General features: G+C 49.1%; 1 protein-coding gene across 1 annotated transcript in view; it reads right to left on the reverse strand.

The window, feature by feature from the left end:
• Positions 1 to 19,298, reverse strand: part of LOC142049380 (E3 ubiquitin-protein ligase RNF38-like) — a 199,547-nt gene that overhangs the window by 81,944 nt on the left and 98,305 nt on the right.

A 19,298-nucleotide genomic window follows, 5' to 3' on the forward strand; every position in this document is an offset into this window, starting at 1 on the left:
TTTAATGCAACTGTGAGATACTCTATTTGGATGTTCTAGCTAAGGACTGAACCTGCATTCTACATACTTATATAATCAGTTTGTGATATTAAGATCTGTAGAACTGAGGCACAGAATTTGAGCTTAAAAATAAACTTTCTGTTATTGCTCTATTTTCTTTAAATAAAAGATAACGACCTCTAGGTGAACTGAGGTAAATCTTCAAAAACTCACTGGCAAGCCCCAAGTCAGCCTAAAAGTAACAAAAACGAAAGCCACAGACAACTGAATCTATAAGAGCTGGGAACCTCTATCTCCAACAGCAACTCATTTTTGCCACTACAGGATCTTATGTTATATGTGAAATACATGCGCTGAAAAAATTTTCATAACATGAATGACTACTTCTGCAGAAGTTAGGAAGAGTCATACAACATTATCCCTCTGCCCACCATTACAAAATTTGTGATTAGTTTTCACTAAGGAAAAGCTCAATACCAAACCATCATGAAAGCCAAACTCTTCTCCCCATACCCCATGATTACCTTCCCTTTGTTATCTGTTCAGCTCATACCCCTGGTCTCTGTAGAATCCCATTCACTCCCCTAATATATAAGAGGTAGTGAGAAAAAAGTCAACAAAAGTCAACAAAAATCAAAAAAAAGTCAACAAAATCCAAAACTACATTTTCCACAATCACATGCTAATGACCAGCCATCAGAGAAACATTGCTAGCCTTTTGCTATCAGCATCATAGGCAACTATCAGTAGTATAAGTACAACCTTTATCCAAGAAGTAGCAGAATCGATACAACCCACTTCCATGGAAACCCTGCCCCCACATACAGTTACATGTCGCACTTGCCTCAGGAATCCCACCCCGGTTCCAGTCACACAGTCAGTTTACCCCATGTCTTTTTGCCCCGAGGGCTGCTATTTTTTTAAAGCAACAAACCCACACATATTCTGAGAGTGCCATATGATTGGACAGCAGGGTGTGCCACCCCTTCCTGTTTGTCCAGAAATAAGCCCTCCCACTACATACAGGGACATTACCATTTTCTTTCAGCCACCATTTTATGGCCGAGAGCTGCCATTTCTTACAATCTCAACAGTCTCTGCATGTTTACATACTGCCTTGTGATTGGCTGACTGCCATTTTTGACACCATAATGCCCTATATGTTTGGATACTGCCCTATGATCTGCTGGCAAGTCAGGTTACCCCTTCCTGTTTACCCTGGAAGGATATTAAGTCCAGGAGCCCTCATCCCACTACCCCTGTGGGGCAGCTGACATTTTGTTGCAGTTGCAATTTTGTTCATGCCATGGGGGCACCATTTTGAAAATATCATCCCCAGTGTGATCTCAGTATGCTCCCTGATTGGTTGCCTATTTCCTCTCAACCAGGAAGATCTCAAATACAAATATATATACATTTATATGTATATATAAAAAGAGGGTGAGAAATAATTATATATGAAGGGGTGTACTAATATGTATAAAGATATGTTTATTTATACATATACTTTATACGTGTATATAAATAAATATATATATATATAGAAGTGTATGTATATAAAAAAATACAAAACATTGATTTGGAGCCATAGAACCATAGAATAGTTTTAGTTGGAAAGGACCTTCAGAGATCATTCAGTCCAACTCCCCCTGCCATGGGCAGGGACATCTTTCACTAGATCAGGTTGCTCAAAGCCCTGTCCAACCTGACCTTGAACACTGCCAATGATGGGGCATCCACAACTTCTCTGGGCAACCTGTTCCAGTGCCTCACCAACCTCATCGTAACAAAATTTCTTCCTTATGTCAAATATAAATCTACCCTCTTTCAGTTTAAAACTGTTGCCTCTCCTCCTGTCACTATAGTCCCTGGCAAAAAAAAGTCTCTCTTTCTTTCTTATAAGCCCCCTTTATATATTGAAAGACAGCAATTGGGTCTTCCCCGGAGCCTTCTCTTCTCCAGGCTCAACAACTCGAACTGTATCATTCTTTCTTCATAGGAAAGGTATTCCAGCCCTCTAGTAATTTTCATGGCCCTCCTCTGGACCTGCTCCAACAGGTCCATGTCTTTGTTGTACTTGTGGCCCCAGAGCCAGATCCAGTACTCCAGGTGGGGTCTTATGATAGCAGAGTAGAGGGGGAGAATGACCCCCCCCCCCCAACCTGCTGGCCACAGTTCTTTTTAAGTAGTCCAGGATATGACTGGCTCTCTGGGCTACAAGCGTGCATTGTTGACTCGTTTCCAGGCCTGTCAAGGTCCCTCTGGATGGCATCCCTTCCCTCTAGCAAATCAACTGCACCACTCAGCTTGGAGTCATCTGCAGACTTGTGGAGGGTGCACGCAATCCCACTATGTCATTGATGGAGATATTAAACAGTACTGGTCCCAGTACGGACCCCTGAGGGAAACTACTCGTCACTGGTTTCCACTTGGACATTATTTGAGCCATTGTTTATAACCCTTATGACATAGCCATTCAGCAACTTTCTTATCCATCTAACAGTCCATCTGTCAAACCCATCTCTCTCCAATTTATAGTCCAGAATGTTGTGGGGGACCATATCAAAGGCCTTACAGAAGTCCGGGTAGATGACATCCATAGCTCTTCCTTTATCCACCAATGCGTTCACTCCATTGTAGAAGGCTACCAGATTAGTCAGGCACGACTTGCCCTTGGTGAAGCCATGTTGGCTATCTCTAATCACCTCTCTGTCTTCCACATGTATCGACATGTCTTCCAGGAGGATCTGTTCCATGATCCTACCAGGCATGGAGGTGAGGCTGACTGGCCAGTAGTTCCCAGGGTCTTCCTTATTACCCTTTGTAAAAATGGGCATGACATTTCCCTTTTTCCAGTCACTGGGGACTTTGCCTGACTGCCACAACTTTTGAAATATGGTGGAGAGAGGCTTGGCAATTTCCTCAGGACCCTGAGATGCATCTTGTCAGGTCCAATGGACTTGTGTATGTTCGAGTTCCTCAGGTGGTCTCAAACCCGATCTTCTCTTCTGAGGGGAAGGACTTCATTTCCCCAGTCCCTGCCTTGAGGTTTAGGGACTCAAGTGATGTGGGAAGAAAGATTACCATTGAAAACTGAGGCAAAAATAATGTTGGGCATCTCAGCCTTCTCCATACCGGTTGTCACTAGTTCTTCTTTCTTATTTCTCATGGGGGGGACGTTTTCTTCTGTCTGTAGAAGCCCTCCTTATTCTTTGCATCTCTTGCCAAATTCAGCTCCAGCTGTGCCTTAGCTTTCCTGATCCCATCTCTACATACCCTGGCAGCATCCCTATATTCTTCCCAGGATACATGTCCTTTTTTCCACTGCCTATGCATTTCCTGCTTACACTTTAGTTTCACCAGGCAGTCCTTACTCAGTGTCGTGGTTTAGCCGGCAGCTCAGCCCCACACAGCCGCTCGCTCACCCCCCCACCAGCGGGATGGGGGAGAGAATCAGAAGGGTGAAGCTTGTGGGTTGAGATAAGAACAGTTTAATAATTAAAACCAAACAATAATAACAACAACAACAACAATAATAATGCGATGAAATGGAAAGTAATGAGAGAAGAGGCGAATCCCAAGGCAGGGTAGGGGGAACGAACAACCAAAACAAACAGCACATGATGCAGCCGCTCACCACCCGCTGACCTGACGCCACCAGTCTCCGAGCTGCAACCGCCTCCGCCGCGCACCAACTCCCCCAGTTAATATACTGGTCATGGCATCACATGGTATGGAATATCCCATTGAACAGTTTGGGTCAGCTGTCTTGGCTGTGGCCCCGCCCCTCCAAGCCTCTTGCCCATGTGGCAGAGCATGGGAAGCTGGAAAGGTCCCTAACTAGTATAGGCACTACTTGGCAACACTTAGCCACTACTTAACAGCAACTAAAGAATCAATGTGCCATCGGCACTTTACCAGCTACAGTGAAGAGAATTAACTCTATCCCAGCCAAAAACAGCACATTAGCCATGCTGGTCTTCTACCTTCCTTGCCTGATTTCTTGCACATGGGAATTGAGAGCTCTTGCGCTCTAAGAAAAATGTCCTTAAAGACCTGCCACTTCTGTTCAGCTTCTTTGTACCTGAGGGTAGTTTCCCAGGGAGTCCCATCCACTAATTCCTTAAACAACTGAAAGTTTGCTTTCCTAAAATTCAGGGGCTTGACTTTACTCTTCAGCTGGCCCATATCCCTCAGGACTGTGAATTCCACCAGGGCATCATCACTGCAGCTGAGGCTGCTACCAATCTTGACCTCTCCAATAAGTGCCTTTGCTTTGGTGAGCAACAGGTCTAGTAACACTTCTCTGGTGGTTGGGCTGTCTATTACCTGGATTAAGAAATTCTCCTCAGTGCACTCCAATAGCTTGCTGTGCTACTTTTCTGGGAGGTGTCAGGGTGATTGAAGTCCCCATGCTGGATCAGAGCCTGCAAGCATTATGCTTTCCATAGTTCAAGTAAGAATGCTTCTTCAACAGGCTCCCCTTGATCGGGCAGCCTGTAGTAAACACCAGCAACGAGGTTTCCTTTGTTGGCTTGGTCTCTAATTTTTACCCAGAAGCTCTCAACCTGTTCATCTCTGTTTTTCAGACACAGCTGCCTGCAGTCAATCCATTTTTTTTACATAGAGGACAACCCCACCCCACCCCCCCTTCCTTCCCTGTCCCTTCTGAACAGTCTATATCTGTTGTTTGCAGTGCTCCAGTTGGGTGATTCATCCCACCAAGTTTCACTGACTGTGATTATATTATAGCTTTCTAGCTGCACAATGGCTTCCAACTCCTCCTGCTTGTTACCTATGCTGCATGCATTGGTATAGAGGCACTTTTAGTTGGGCTGTTGACTGTGTCCTCTTTTTGGAGGAACAAGCCTTAATTCCTTTAGGACATTTCTTGGGCATTTCCCTGTTTGTTCCTAATGCATCAGCAGCCCTTGGATCTTCTCTGTTATTCAAAACTCCATCCCCTTCCCCCAATATATCTATTTTAAAGCTCTCCTTATAAGTCTAGTCAGCTTGTTGTCGAAGACCTTCTTGCCCCACTTGGTCAGGTGAATCCCATCAGCTCCCAGCAGACCCAGCTTCTCAAAAGTAGATCCATGATCATAGAAGCCAAAATCTCAAGTATGACACCAGCCACACAGCCAGGCATTCACCTCTTCAATTCATCTCCTCCTTCCTGAACCCCTTCCTCTGACTGGGAGGATAGAGAACACTGCTTGTGCTTCTGATCCTTTTAACATTGCTCCAAGGGTCATATAGTCTCTTTTGATGGTTCTAAGTTGCCTCATTGCAGTATCATTAGACCCTATGTGGAATAGTAGGAGTGGATGATAAGCTGTAGGGATCACCAGGCTCAGCAGCATCTCAGGGATGTCACGAATGCAAGCTCCTGGTACTCAGCAAACTTTGCTAGAGAAGCTGTCTGGATGGCAAATGGGTGCTTCATCATTGAGGAATCTTAAATTACTAATACTTTACGTACTTTTCTGGTGGCACTGGTTCTAAGGTGGGTGGGTGGTTGGATCAACTTTGCATGGTTGGATTTTCCTGGATCCTGTCCGCTACTCATGTGCTCTTCAAACTCCAACCCTAGAGCGTTGTGTCTCTTACGCAGGGGCGCTTCAGAGGATTGGGGAAGGTTGTTCCTTCTACCACAAGCAGAGACAAATGTCCAGTCTCCTTCATCTTGTGAGTTACTTGTGTCAGTCAGCTTAAGGTTGAATTCAGGTTTAACTTCATAGAATCATAGAATGGTTTGGGTTGGAAGGGACCTTTCAAGGTCATCAAGTCCAATGCCCCCTGCAATGAGCAGGGTAATATTCAACTGGATCAGGTTGCTCAGAACCCCTTTCAACTGGACCTTGAATGTTTCCAGGGATGGGGCATTTACCACCTCCCTGGGCAACCTGTCCCAGTGATTCACCACCATCACTGTAAAAAATTTCTTCCTTATATCTAGTCTGAATCTATCCTCCTTTAGTTTAAAACCATTACCCCTTGTCCTATAGCTACAGGCCCTAGCAAAAAGTCTCTGTCTGACTTTCTTATAAGCCCCCTTTATATGTGGAAAGGCCACATAAGGTGTCCCCAGAGCCTTCCCTTCTCCAGGCTGAACAACCCCAACTCTCTCAACCTTTCTTCATAGCAGAGCTGTTCCATCCCTCTGACCATTTTTGTAGCCCTCCTCTGGACTGCTCCCACAGGTCCATGTCCTTCCTGTGTTGAGGGCTCCAGAGCTGGATGCAGTACTCCAGGTGGAGTCTCACCAGAGCAGAGCAGAGGGGCAGAATCACCTCCCTCGACATGCTGGCCACACTTCCCTTTATGAAGCCAGGATACAGTTGGCTTTTTGGACTGTAAGTGCATGTTTCCAGCTCACGTCCAGTTTTTCATCCACCAGTACCCCCAAGTCCTTCTCCTCAGTGCTACTTTCAATCCATTCTCTGCCCAGCCTGTATTTGTGCTTGGGAATTGCCTGAATGTGTTTCAGGTCTTGTTTAAGGTTAAACAACTATTTAAGAATACCACCCAGAGATCTGCCCCAAGGCTCGATAGTTATGGGTGGCAGGGTATGTGGGATAGTATGGGCAAATACCTAGGGCAGTGGGCACCTCCAGTGTTTTGGAACCTCACCCATGAACAAGTGCAGAATCCTGAAAAATTAGTAGTATATTTGGATAAAGTATGTGGTCACCCTGGCAATTCCAGAGAGACAGAAATCACTGCAATGTGCTGGGGCCTGGCCCATGCCTACCGGGCCCTGTTCAACAGTATTCAGCACCCTCAAGGGGAAGAGAAGGCCTCTGGATCTGACGAAAAAGTGACAGGCATTGCGGCTACTCCAACTCCAGCAAAAGATACTAAAGCTACTCCAAACCCCATGACAGGCATTGTGGCTACTCCAACCCGCACGAGGGGCACTGCTGCTACTCAAACTCTCGCGACAGGCACTACAGCTGAACCAGAGAACAAACCCATGCTGGTATCAGTCGTCCCTATACACAAGAAGAAATGTTTGGATGCAAAAGTCAGCTTGTTTAGTAAGGGACAAAGAAGCTCATTCTAAGAGGGAGCAGGAGGAAGGAGTGGACAAGGCAGGCTACTCCAAAGCAGGGCCATCACGAGAAGAGGAGGAGGAAGAGTCTGAACTCATAAACGAGGCAGCAACCACCCGATCCATATCCCTGAGTGAGCTGCGAGATATGCGAAAAGATTTCAGCTGTCGTCCAGGCAAGCACGTTGTCATCTGGCTGCTCCGATGCTGGGATAATGGGGCCAGTAGCCTGGAATTAGAGGGTAGGGAAGCCAAGCAGCTGGGTTCCCTTTCTAGAGAAAGGGTCATTGACAAAGCCACAAGGAAAAGTGCCACAAGTCCTCAGCCTCTGGCGCCGACTCCTGTCAGGCATGAAGGACAGGTATGCCTTCAAGGAAGGTGTTATATAGAATCATAGAATGCTTTGGGTTGGAAGGGACCTTAAAGATCATCTAGTTCCAACCCCCCTGCCATGGGCAGGGACACCTTCCACTAGACCAGGCTGCTTAAAGCCCCATCCAACCTGTCCCTGAATACTTCCAGGGATGGGGCATCCACAACTTCTCTGAGCAACCTGTTCCAGTGCCTCACCACCCTCACAGTGAAGAATTTCTTCCTTATATCTAATCTAAATCTACCCTCTTTGAGATTAAAGCAATTACCCCTTGTCCTATCACTGCATGCCTGTGCAGGTTTTGGCTGAGAAGGGGTTAACTCTCCTCACTGTGGGGGTCCGCTGCCTTTTCCAGCATCCTGCCCTCTGCCACGTGGTGGGGGGGCTGGGAGGGGCAGGGCCATGGTGGGGGCGGCTGACCCCGACTGGCCAATGGCAGGTTCATTCCATACCATGTGACACCATGACCAGTATATTGAGGGGGGCCAGTTTGTGGCTCGGGAGTGGCGCGGCGTCGGGTCGGCGGGCGGTGAGCGGCTGTGACGCATGCGGTTTGTTTTGGTGGTTCGTTCCCCCCCTCCCCTCCCTTCCCCCCTACCTCGGGGCTTTGCGCCTTTCGTTGTTCTCCTTTCCATTGCATTTCTGTTGTTGTTTCTTTTAATTTTAATTATTAAACTGTTCTTCTCCCAACCCACGAGCGTTACCCTTGTGATTCTCTCCCCCATCTACCAGTGGGGGAGTGAGCGAGCGACTGTGTGGGGCTGAGCTGCCGGCTAAACCACGACAGTCTTTTTGTGCCCAACGTGGGACTCAAGGGTTGGAGATAATAACAGCTGCTAGTCACAGCACCATGTTGTCCTTTTTGCAGTTGGTGTTGAAGATTGGTGTTGGTTTGTTTAGTGTGCTGTGTTCTGCTGTGATTAGTAACGTTTTGCCTACGAGATTTGTTATACAAACATTCGTTTTCAGCTTTATCTGGTATTTGGGGTTTTTTTTGAAACCGTTACTGTACTCTGGATACCACCTTGTTGAGGCAATTAGCAATTATACCTCCTCCTCTGAGAGATTTTATATGGAGGAAATACAGAATAGTACCTTTGCAACTTTGTTCTATGATGTCTCTGCCTCTGTTACAACAACCTTTTTGTATCTTGAACATCCTTGGGTGGTTAAGGTGCACTTATTGTTAGTTTTTGGGCATGTTGTATTGGTTTTGACTAAGCAACTTAAGAATATAACCCAGAAATCTGCCCCAAGGCTTGATAGTTACGAGTGGCAGGGCTTGTGGGATAGCATGGGGAAATACCTAGGGCAGTGGGCACCCCCAGTGTTTTGGAGTTTCACCCCCGAACAAGTGCAGAATCCTAAAAAACTAGTAGAATATTTGGAGAAAGTATGTCGTTATGCTGGGAACTCCAGAGAGACACAGATAACTGCAACATGCTGGGGCCTGGCCCATGCATACTGAGCCCTACTCAACAGTATTCAATGCTCCCAAGGGGAAGAGAATGTCTCTGGATTGAAATGCAAAGTGACTGGCACTGTAGTCACTCCAGCCCTGACCACAGGCACTGCAGCCACTCAAACCCCCAAGACAAGTACTGGAGCTGGCTCATAGAATATACCCGTACCAGTATCATTTGTCCCCATACACAAGACAAAATATTGGAAGTGGATGTCAACTCGTTTAGAACGAAATGATGAAAAAGCAGGGCCATCACGGGGAGAGGAGGAAGAAGTCATAAATGAAACGGAGACCACCCAATCCCAGTCCTTGAGTGAGTTGCGAGATATGCAAAAAGATTTCAGCCGTCGTTCAGGTGAGCACATTGTCACCTGGCTGCTCCGATGCTGGGATAACGGGGCCAGTAGCCTGGAATTAGAGGGAAAAGAAGCCAAACAACTGGGATCCCTTTCTGGGGAAGGGGGTGTTGACAAAGCAATTGGGAAAAAAACACAAGCCCTCAGCCTCTGGAGGCGACTCCTGTCTGGAGTGAAGGAAAGGTATCCCTTTAAAGAAGATGTTACATATCACCTAGAAAAATGGACAACTATGGAGAAAGGCATCCAGTATCTAAGGGAATTAGCTGTGCTTGAGGTGATTTATGGTGACCTGGACGATCAACGGTCATCCAAAGATCCAGATGAAGCTGAGTGCACATGACCCATGCGGCAGAAGTTTGTACGGAGCGCACCATCTTCGCATGCAAACTCACTGGCAGAAATTTCCTGGAAAGATGACGAGACACCAACGGTGGCGGAGGTGATAGACAGACTCCGGGATTACGACACAAATATCTCTTCCTCGTTCGTCTCTGCTGTGGAGAAACTATCCCAAGAGGTCCATCAACTCAAAGAAGATATGTCCTGCTCCCCACCTCTACAGAGTAGTGTCTCAGCTGTTAGGAATAAGCGTCCTTTGGCTCAAAGGAGGGGATACACACCACGGGCCACCCTATGGTTCTACCTTCGTGACCACGGAGAGGACATGATGAGGTGGGATGGCAAGCCTACCTCGACCCTACAGGCACGAGTGCATGAACTGCAAGGAAGAAGAGTCACTCAGGGAGGCTCTTCCAGGAAAGCTGCTGCTCCAGTTTCCAGTAAGCAAGTCCCCAGACAGAGGAGTAGAAGCGCTGATTTTATTTCTAAGTGTAATAGAGGGACTCCTGATTCACGTTTACAGGAAGTGAGTTGTGAATGCCATGAACAAGACTAGAGGGGCCCTGCCTCCAGCCAGGTGGAGGAAAGGTATAACCGGGCTTACTGGACTGTGTGGATCCGATGGCCTGGCACGTCTGACCCACAGGAGTATAAAGCTTTAGTGGACACCAGTACACCTTAATGCCATCAAACTATATAGGGGCAGAACCCATCTGTATTGCTGGAGTGACAGGGGGATCCCAAGAGCTAACTGTATTGGAGGCAAAAGTGAGTCTAACTAGGAATGAGTGGCAAAAGCACCCCATTGTGACTGGCCCAGAGGCTCCGTGCGTCCTTGGCATAGACTACCTCAGGAGAGGGTATTTCAAGGACCCAAAAGGGTACAGGTGGGCTTTTGGTGTAGCTGCCTTGGAGACGGAGGAAACTAAACAGCTGTCTACCTTGCCTGGCCTCTCGAAGGATCCTTCTGTTGTGGGGTTGCTGAAGGTCGAAAAACAACAAGTGCCCATTGCCACCACAACAGTGAACCGGCGGCAATATTGCACGAACCAAGACTCCCTGATTCCCATCCATGGGCTCATTCATCGACTGGAGAGCCAAGGAGTCATCAGTAAGACCCACTCACCCTTTAACAGTCCTATATGGGCCATTGCGGAAGGCTAATGGAGAGTGGAGGCTAACAGTAGACTATCGTGGCCTGAACGAAGTCACTCCGCCACTGAGTGCTGCTGTGCCAGACATGCTAGAACTTCAATATGAACTGGAGTCAAAGGCAGCCAAGTGGTATGTCACAACTGATATCGCTAATGCATTCTTCTCAATCCCTCTGGCAGCAGAGTGCAGGCCACAGTTTGCTTTCCCATGGAGAGGCGTCCAGTACACCTGGAATCGACTGCCCCAGGGGTGGAAACACAGTCCTACCATTTGCCATGGACTGATTCAGACTGTACTGGAACAGGGAGAAGCTCCAGAACACCTTCAATACATTGATGACATCATTGTGTGGGGCAACACAGCAGAAGAAGTTTTTGAGAAAGGAGAGAAAATAGTCCAAATCCTTCTGAAAGATGGTTTTGCCATAAAACAAAGTAAGGTGAAGGGACCCGCACAAGAGATCCAGTTCTTAGGAATCAAATGGCAAGATGGACGTCGTCAGATCCCAATGGATGTGATCAACAAAATAGCAGCCATGTCTCCACCAACTAGCAAAAAGGAAACACAAGCTTTCTTGGGCGTTGTGGGTTTTTGGAGAATGCCTATTCCAAATTACAATACGATCGTAAGCCCTCACTATCAAGTGACCCAGAAGAAGAAAGATTTCAAATGGGGCCCTGAGCAACGACAAGCCTTTGAACAGATTAAATGAGAAATAGTTCATGCAGTAGCTCTTGGGCTGGTCCTAGCAGGAAAAGATGTAAAAAATGTGCTCTACACGGCAACCAGGGAGAATGGCCCTACGTGGAGCCTCTGGCAGAAAGCACCAGGGGAGACTCGAGGTCAACGCCTAGGGTTTTGGAGTCGGGGATACAGAGGATCCGAAGCCTGCTATACTCCAACTGAAAAAGAGACATTGGCAGCATATGAAGGGGTTCGAGCTGCTTCAGAAGTGGTTGGTACTGAAGCACAGTTGCTCCTGGCACCCCGACTGCCAGTGCTGGGCTGGATGTTCAAAGGAAATGTCCCCTCTACACACCATGCAGCTGATGCTATGTGGAGTAAATGGGTTGCACTGATCACCCAGCGGGCTCGAGTAGGAAACCCCAGTCACCCAGGAATCTTGGAAGTGATTATGGACTGGCCAGAAGGCAAAGATTTTGGATTATCACCAGAAAAGGAGGTGACATATACTGAAGAAGCTCCACTGTATAACAAACTGCCAGAAGATGAGAAGCAGTATGCCCTGTTCACTGATGGGTCCTGTTGTCTTGTGGGAAAGCATCAGAGATGGAAGGCTGCTGTATGGAGTCCTACAATACAAGTAGCAGAAACTGCTGAAGGAGAAGGTGAATTGAGCCAGTTTGCAGAGGTAAAGGCCATCCAGCTGGCCTTAGACATTGCTGAATGGGAAAAGTGGCCAGTGCTCTATCTCTATACTGACTCCTGGATGGTGGCAAATGCCCTGTGGGGCTGGTTACAGCAGTGAAAGCAAAGCAATTGGCAGCGCATAGGCAAACCCATCAGGGCTGCCACTTTCTGGCAAGATATTGCTGCCTGGGTAGAGAACCTGGTTGTGAAAGTACGTCGTGGATGCTCACGTCCCCAAGAGTCGGGCCACTGAAGAACATTGGAACAACCAGCAGGTAGATCAGGCTGCCAAGATAAGTGGCTGAGGTGGATCTGGACTGGCAGCATAAGGCTGAAGTATTTCTAGCTCGGTGGGCCCATGACACCTCAGGCCATCAAGGGAGAGATATAACATACAGGCGGGGTCGTGATCGAGGGGTGGACTTGACCATGGCTGTTACTGCACAGGCTATCCACGAAAGTGAAACATGCGCTGTAGTCAAGCAAGTGAAGCGGGTAAAGCCTCTGTGGTATGGGGGACGATGGCTGAAGTATAAATATGGGGAGGCCTGGCAAACTGACTATATCACACTCCCACAAATCCGTCAAGGCCAGTGCTATGTGCTTACAATGGTAGAAACAACGACTGGCTGGCTGGAAACATATCCTGTCCCCCACGCCACTGCCCGGAACACTATCCTGGGTCTTGAAAAACAAGTTCTGTGGCGACATGGCACCCCAGAGAGAACTGAGACAGACAATGGGACTCATTTCCGAAATAATCTCATAGACAGCTGGGCCAAAGAGCATGGTACTGAGTGGGTGTATCACATCCCCTATCACGCACCAGCCTCTGGGAAAATTGAACGGTACAATGGACTGTTAAAAACTACACTGAGAGCAATGGGGGGTGGAACATTCAAGCACTGGGATACACATTTAGCAAAAGCCACCTGGTTAATCAACATGAGGGGATCTGCCAGCCGAGCTGGCCCTGCCCAGTTAGAAATCCTACATACTGTGGAAGGGGGTAGAGTCCCTGTGCTGCATGCAAAAAGTATGCTGGGCAAAACAGTCTGGGTTCTTCCTGCCTCGGGCAAAGGCAAACCCATTCATGGGATTGCTTTTGCTCGAGGACCTGGGTGCACTTGGTGGGTGATGCCGGAGGATGGAGAAATCCGATGTGCGCCTCAAGGGGATTTGATTTTGGGTGAAAACAGTCAATGAACTGAATGGCACAATGCAAACTGCTATATAATATTGTGTGTTGTCTCTGTGTTGTATCAATGATATCAGAGTACGAGCCTCCCTACCCATGGAAGATAAATTGTGAAACAAGCCATGCAGCAGTGATGGAACAATGACTGACTCGGTATGCAGCAACCCAACACAACACACACCATCTCTCCCACCCTGAAAGCCTGATACGACAGATGCAGCCCAGAGTCACGGACTGGGTGAACTCAATGGACATTTTAATGGACATTTTACAGGGAAGGTCCATGAACTAAGGGAATGATGCCTGCGTATTATGTTAAAGATGGGAAGGGGAGGGGTGGTGGTTGGCAGGGTTGTATTGCATCGTATGGGACCTGGGCATGGTGTATATGGTATGGAATAAGGGGTGGAGAATGTGCGCTGGTTTTGGCTGAGAAGGGGTTAATTCTCCTCACTGTGGGGGTCGGCTGCCTTTTCCAGCTTCCCGCGATCTGCCGCGTGGCGGGGGGGGGCTGGGAGGGGCAGGGCCATGGTGGGGGCGGCTGACCCCAACTGGCCAATGGCATGTTCATTCCATACCATGTGACACCATGACCAGTATATTGAGGGGGGGCAGTTTGTGGCTCGGGAGTGGCACGGCGTCGGGTCGGCGGGCGGTGAGCGGCTGCGTCGCGTGCGGTTTGTTTCGGTGGTTCGTTCCCCCTCTCCCCTCCCTTCCCCCCTCCCCCGGGGCTTTGCGTCTCTCATTGTTCTCCTTTACATTGCATTTCTGTTGTTGTTTCTTTTAATTTTAATTATTAAACTGTTCTTCTCCCAACCCACGAGCGTTACCCTTCTGATTCTCTCCCCCATCTACCGGAGGGGGTGGGAGGGAGCGACTGTGTGGGGCTGAGCTGCCGGCTAAACCACGACAATGCCCTTGTAAAAAGTCCCTCTCCAGCTTTCTCGTAGGCTCCCTTCAGGTACTGGAAGGCTGCAATAAGGTCTTTCTGGAGCATTCTCTTCTCCAGGCTGAACAACCCCAATTCTCCTCATAGGAGAGGTGCTCAAGCCCTCGGATCATTTTCATGGCCATCCTCCGGACTCATTCCAACAGTTCCATGTCCTTTGTATGTTGGGGGCCCTAGAGCTGAATCAAGTACTCCAGGTGGGGTCTCACCAGAGCGGAGTAGAGGGGCAGAATCACCTCCCTCGACCTGCTGGCCATGCTTCTTTTGATGCAGCCCAGGATACAGTTGGCCTTCTGGGCTGCAAGCACACACTGCCAGGTCATGTTGAGCTTTTCATCCACCAGTACCCCCAAGTCCTTCTCTTCAGGGCCGCTCTCGATCCATTCTGTGCCCAGCCTGTATTTGTGCTTGGGATTGCCCTGACCCATGTGCAGGACCCATGTGCACTTGGCCTTGTTGAACTTCATGATGTTCGCATGGGCTCACCTCTCAAGACTGTCAAGGTCCCTCTGGATGGCATCCCATCCCTCCAGCGTGTCAACTGCTGGTGGTTGGTGTTGTCAACAAACTTTCTGGAGGTGCACTCGGTCATAGAATAGAATCATAGAATCATAGAATCATAGAATCATAGAATCATTAAGGTTGGAAGGGCCTCTAGGATCACCAAGTCTAACCGTCAACCCAACACTACCATGTCACCTAAACCATGCCCTGAAGTGCCACGTCTACGGGTCTTTTGAACACCTCCAGGGATGGTGACTCCACCACCTCTCTGAGCAGCCTGTTCCAATGACTGACCACTCTATCAGTGAAGAATTTTTTCCTACTATCCAGTCTAAACCTCCCCTGACACAGCTTGAAGCCAGTTCCTCTCGTTCTATCACTAGATAGTGATAAGGTCTCCCCTCAGCCTCCTCTTCTCCAGACTAAACAACCCCCGCTCACTCAACTTCTCCTCATAAGACCTGCTCTCTAGGCCCTTCACCAGCTTCGTTGCCCTTCTCTGGACACACTCCAGCAACCCAATGTCCCTCTTGTTAGTGCGGGGCCCAAAACTGAACACAATATTCAAGGTGGGGCCTCACCAGTGCCGAGTACAGGGGCACGATCACTTCCCTGCTCCTGCTGGCCACACTATTCTTGATACAAGCCAGGATGCTGTTGGCCTTCTTGGCCACCTGGGCGTACTGCTGGCTCATATTCAGCTGGCTGTCAACCAACACACTTCTCTGCCGGGCAGCTTTCCAGCTACTCTTCCCCAAGCCTGTAGAGTTGCATGGGGTTGTTGTGACCCAAGTGCAGGACCTGGTACTTGGCCTTGTTGAACCTCATAGAATTGGCCTTGGCCCATCGATCCAGCCTGTCCAGGTCCCTCTGTAGAGCCTTTCTACCCTCAAGCAGATCAACACTCCTGCCCAACTTTGGTGTTGTCTGCAAACTTACTGAGGGCGCACTTGATCCCCTCATCCAGATCATTGATAAAGATATTAAACAAGACTGGCCCCAAAACCAAGACCTGGGGAACCCTGCTCGTGAACGGCCGCCAACTGGATTTAGCTCCATTCACCACAACTCTCTGGGCTCGGCCATCCAGCCAGTTTTTAACCCAGCGCAGAGAAGAGTACACCCATCCAAGCCATGAGCTGCCAGCTTCTCTAGGAGGATGCTGCGGGAGACAGTGTCAAAGGCTTTGCTAAAGTCCAGGTAGGTAATATCCACAGCCTTTCCCTCATCCACTAGGTGAGTCACCTGGTCATAGAAGGAGATCGGGTTGGTCAGGCAGGACCTGCCTTTCATGAACCCCTGCTGGCTGGGCCTGATCCCCTGGTTGTCTTGCACTTGCCTGGTGAGCTCACTCAGGATGTATCACTCCATAGTCTTCCCTGGTACTGAGGTCAGACTGATCGGCCTGTACTTCCCCGGATCTTCCTTCTAGCCCTTCTTGTAGATGGGCGCCACATTGGCAAGCCTCCAGTCATCTGGGACCTCCCCGGTGTAACCAGGGCTGCTGATAAATGATGGAGAGTGGCTTGGCGAGCTCCTCTGCCAGCTCGCTCAGTACTCTCGGGTGGATCCCATCCGGCCCCATACGACTTGTAAGTGTCCAGGTGGCTCAGCAGGTCATAAACTGCTTCCTCCTGGATTATGGGGGGTTTATTCCACTCCCCGTCCATGCCTTCCAGCTCAGGAGACTGAATACCCTGGGGATAACTGGTCTGACAGTTAAAGACCGAGGCAAAGAAGGAATTTAGCACCTCAGCCTTTTCCTCATCCTCGGTGGCGATGTTCCCCTCCGCGTCCAATAGAGGATGGAGATTGTCTTTTGTTCTCTTTTTGTAATTAATGTATTTGTAAAAACCATTTTTTGTTATGCCTTACGGCAGTGGCCAGGTTGAGTTCTAGCTGGGCTTTTGCTTGCCTAATTTTCTCTCTGCAAGACCTAACGAGGTCTCTGTACTCTTCCTGAGTCACCTGCCCCTTCTTCCAAAAGTGGTAGACTCTCCTTTTTTTTTCCTGAGTGCCAGCAAAAGATCTCTGTTCAGCCAGGCCAGTCATCTTCCCTGCTGGTTTGTCTTGCGACACTTGGGGACAGTCTGCTCCTGCACCTGCAAGACTTCCTTCCTGAGGAGTGCCCAGCCTTCCTGGACTCCTTTTGCCCTTTGGGACTTTCTCCCAAGGGACTCTCCCAACCAGTGCCCTGAACAGGCCAAAGTCTGCCCTCTCTAAGTCCATGGTAGTGGTTCTGCTGACCCCCCCTACTTACTTTGCCAAGAATCGAGAACTCAATCACATCACGGTCGCTAAGTCCAAGACAGCCTCTGACCGCCACATCTCCCACCAGACCTTCTCTGTGAACAGCAGGTCAAGCGAGGCACCTCCCCTGGTAGGCTCACTTACCAGCTGCGTCTTCCACACGCTCCAGGAACCTTCTAGACTTTCTTCTCTGCTGTGTTGCATTTCCAGCAGACATCTGGTAAATTGGAGTCCCCCACGAGAACAAGGGCAACCGATAGTGATACTTCCACCAGCTGCTTGTAGAACGCCTCATCTACCTCTTCATCCTGGTTGGGTGGTCTATAACAGACCCTCAGCAGGCTATCTGCCTTGTCACTCGACCTTATCATCACAATCGCTAAGCTCTATGCAATCGAAGCACTCTGAAGTGGACCACCATGGAGAGAGGTATCCAGTACCTGAAGGAATTAGTCGTGATGACCTGGACAATGAGCAGTTATCCAAAGATGCAGAGGAAGTCAAGGGCATGCGACCCATGTGGCAGAAGTTGGTACGGTGCACACCATCGTCGTATGCCAACTCATTGGCAGTACTGACCTGGACAGACGGAGAGGAACCAAAGGTGGATGAATTGGCTGGTCAACTCCGGCAATACGAGGAAAGTCTCTCTTCCTCCCTATGGACCTGTGTCTCGGCTGTGGAGAAACTCTCCAAAAAAACTGCCTTGGGAGTTCCAGCAATTCAAAGTGGACATGCTCTACTCCCCACCTGTACGGACCAGTAATTCAGCCATTAGGAGTAAGCGTCCCTCTGCTCAAGAGGGAGGATACAGGGGATACACACCACGGGCCGCCCTGTGGTTTTAACTACATGACCACGGAGAGGACATGAGGAAGTGGGATGGAGAAATCTACCTCGACCCTAGAGGCACGGGTACGTGAGTTGCAAGGAAAAACAAGCACTCAGGAACATTCTTCCAGGAACATTGCAGCTCCAGTCTCCAGTGGGCAGTTCCCCAGACAGAGCAGAAGGGCTGATCTTACTCCTGATCGTAATGAAGAGACTTCCAATTTGCATTTACAAGAAGTGAGTAACGGATACTCTGTCAAGGACTAGAGGGGTCAATGCCTCCAGCCAGGTGGAGGAAGGGGACAACCGGGTTTACTGGACTGTATGGATTCGATGGCCTGGCACATCAGACACACAGGAGTATAAGGCTCTAGTGGACACCGGTGCACAGTGTACCCTAATGCCACAAGGTGTATAGGGGCAGAACCCACCTGTATTGCTGGAGTGACAGGGGGATCCCAAGAGCTAACTGCATTGGAGGCCGAAGTGAGCCTAACCGGGAATGAGTGGCAAAAGCACCCCATCGTGACTGGCCCAGAGGCTCCGTGCGTCCTTGGCATAGACTACCTCAGGAGAGGGTATTTCAAGGACCCAAAAGGGTACAGGTGGGCTTTTGGTATAGCTGCCTTGGAGACGGAGGGAATTAAACAGCTGTCTACCTTGCCCGGTCTCTTGGAGGACCCTTCTGTTGCGGGGTTGCTGAAGGTCAAAGAAAAACAGGTGCCGATCACTACCACGGCGGTGCATCAGTGGCAATATCCCACCGAGGCTCCCTAATTCCCATCCATGAGCTCATTCACTGACTGGAGAGCCAAGGAGTGATCAGCAAGACTCGCTCACCCTTTAAAAGTCCCATATGGCCAGTGCGGAAGTCTTATGGAGAGTGGAGACTAATGGTAGACTATCATGGCCTGAGGTTCACATGGGCCTGCTTCTCGAGCTTGTCCAGGTCTCTCTGAACAGCATCCCATCCCTCAGGCGTGTCAACCGCACCACTCAGCCTGGAGTCATCTGCAAACTTGCGGAGGGCGCACTCTATCCCACTGTCTATGATGTCACTGATGAAGATATTAAATAATAATGGTCTCTGTATGGAGCTTTGAGGGACGCCACTCGTTACTGGTTTCCCCTTGGACATTGAGCCACTGACTATAAGTCTTTGGACGCAGCCATCCAGCCAATTCCTTATCCACCTAATAGTCCATCCGTCAAACCCATCTCTCTCCAATTTATAGTCCAGAATGTTGTGGGGGACCATATCAAAGGCCTTACAGAAGTCCAGGAAGATGGCATCCATAGCTCTTCCCTTGTCCACTGATGCAGTCACTCCACTTACCTTCCCCTTGCACAGCCTTAAGGCATGGCTGTCGCTCAGCCTGGGACAGCGCACAATACCACGCATCAACCTCCTGCTCGCATTCCAGATACTGCGCTGCCTGTTGAGCTGCTC

The sequence above is a fragment of the Phalacrocorax aristotelis genome, chromosome W (genome assembly GCF_949628215.1).
Source record: "Phalacrocorax aristotelis chromosome W, bGulAri2.1, whole genome shotgun sequence".
Classification (NCBI taxonomy): Eukaryota; Metazoa; Chordata; class Aves; order Suliformes; family Phalacrocoracidae; genus Phalacrocorax; species Phalacrocorax aristotelis.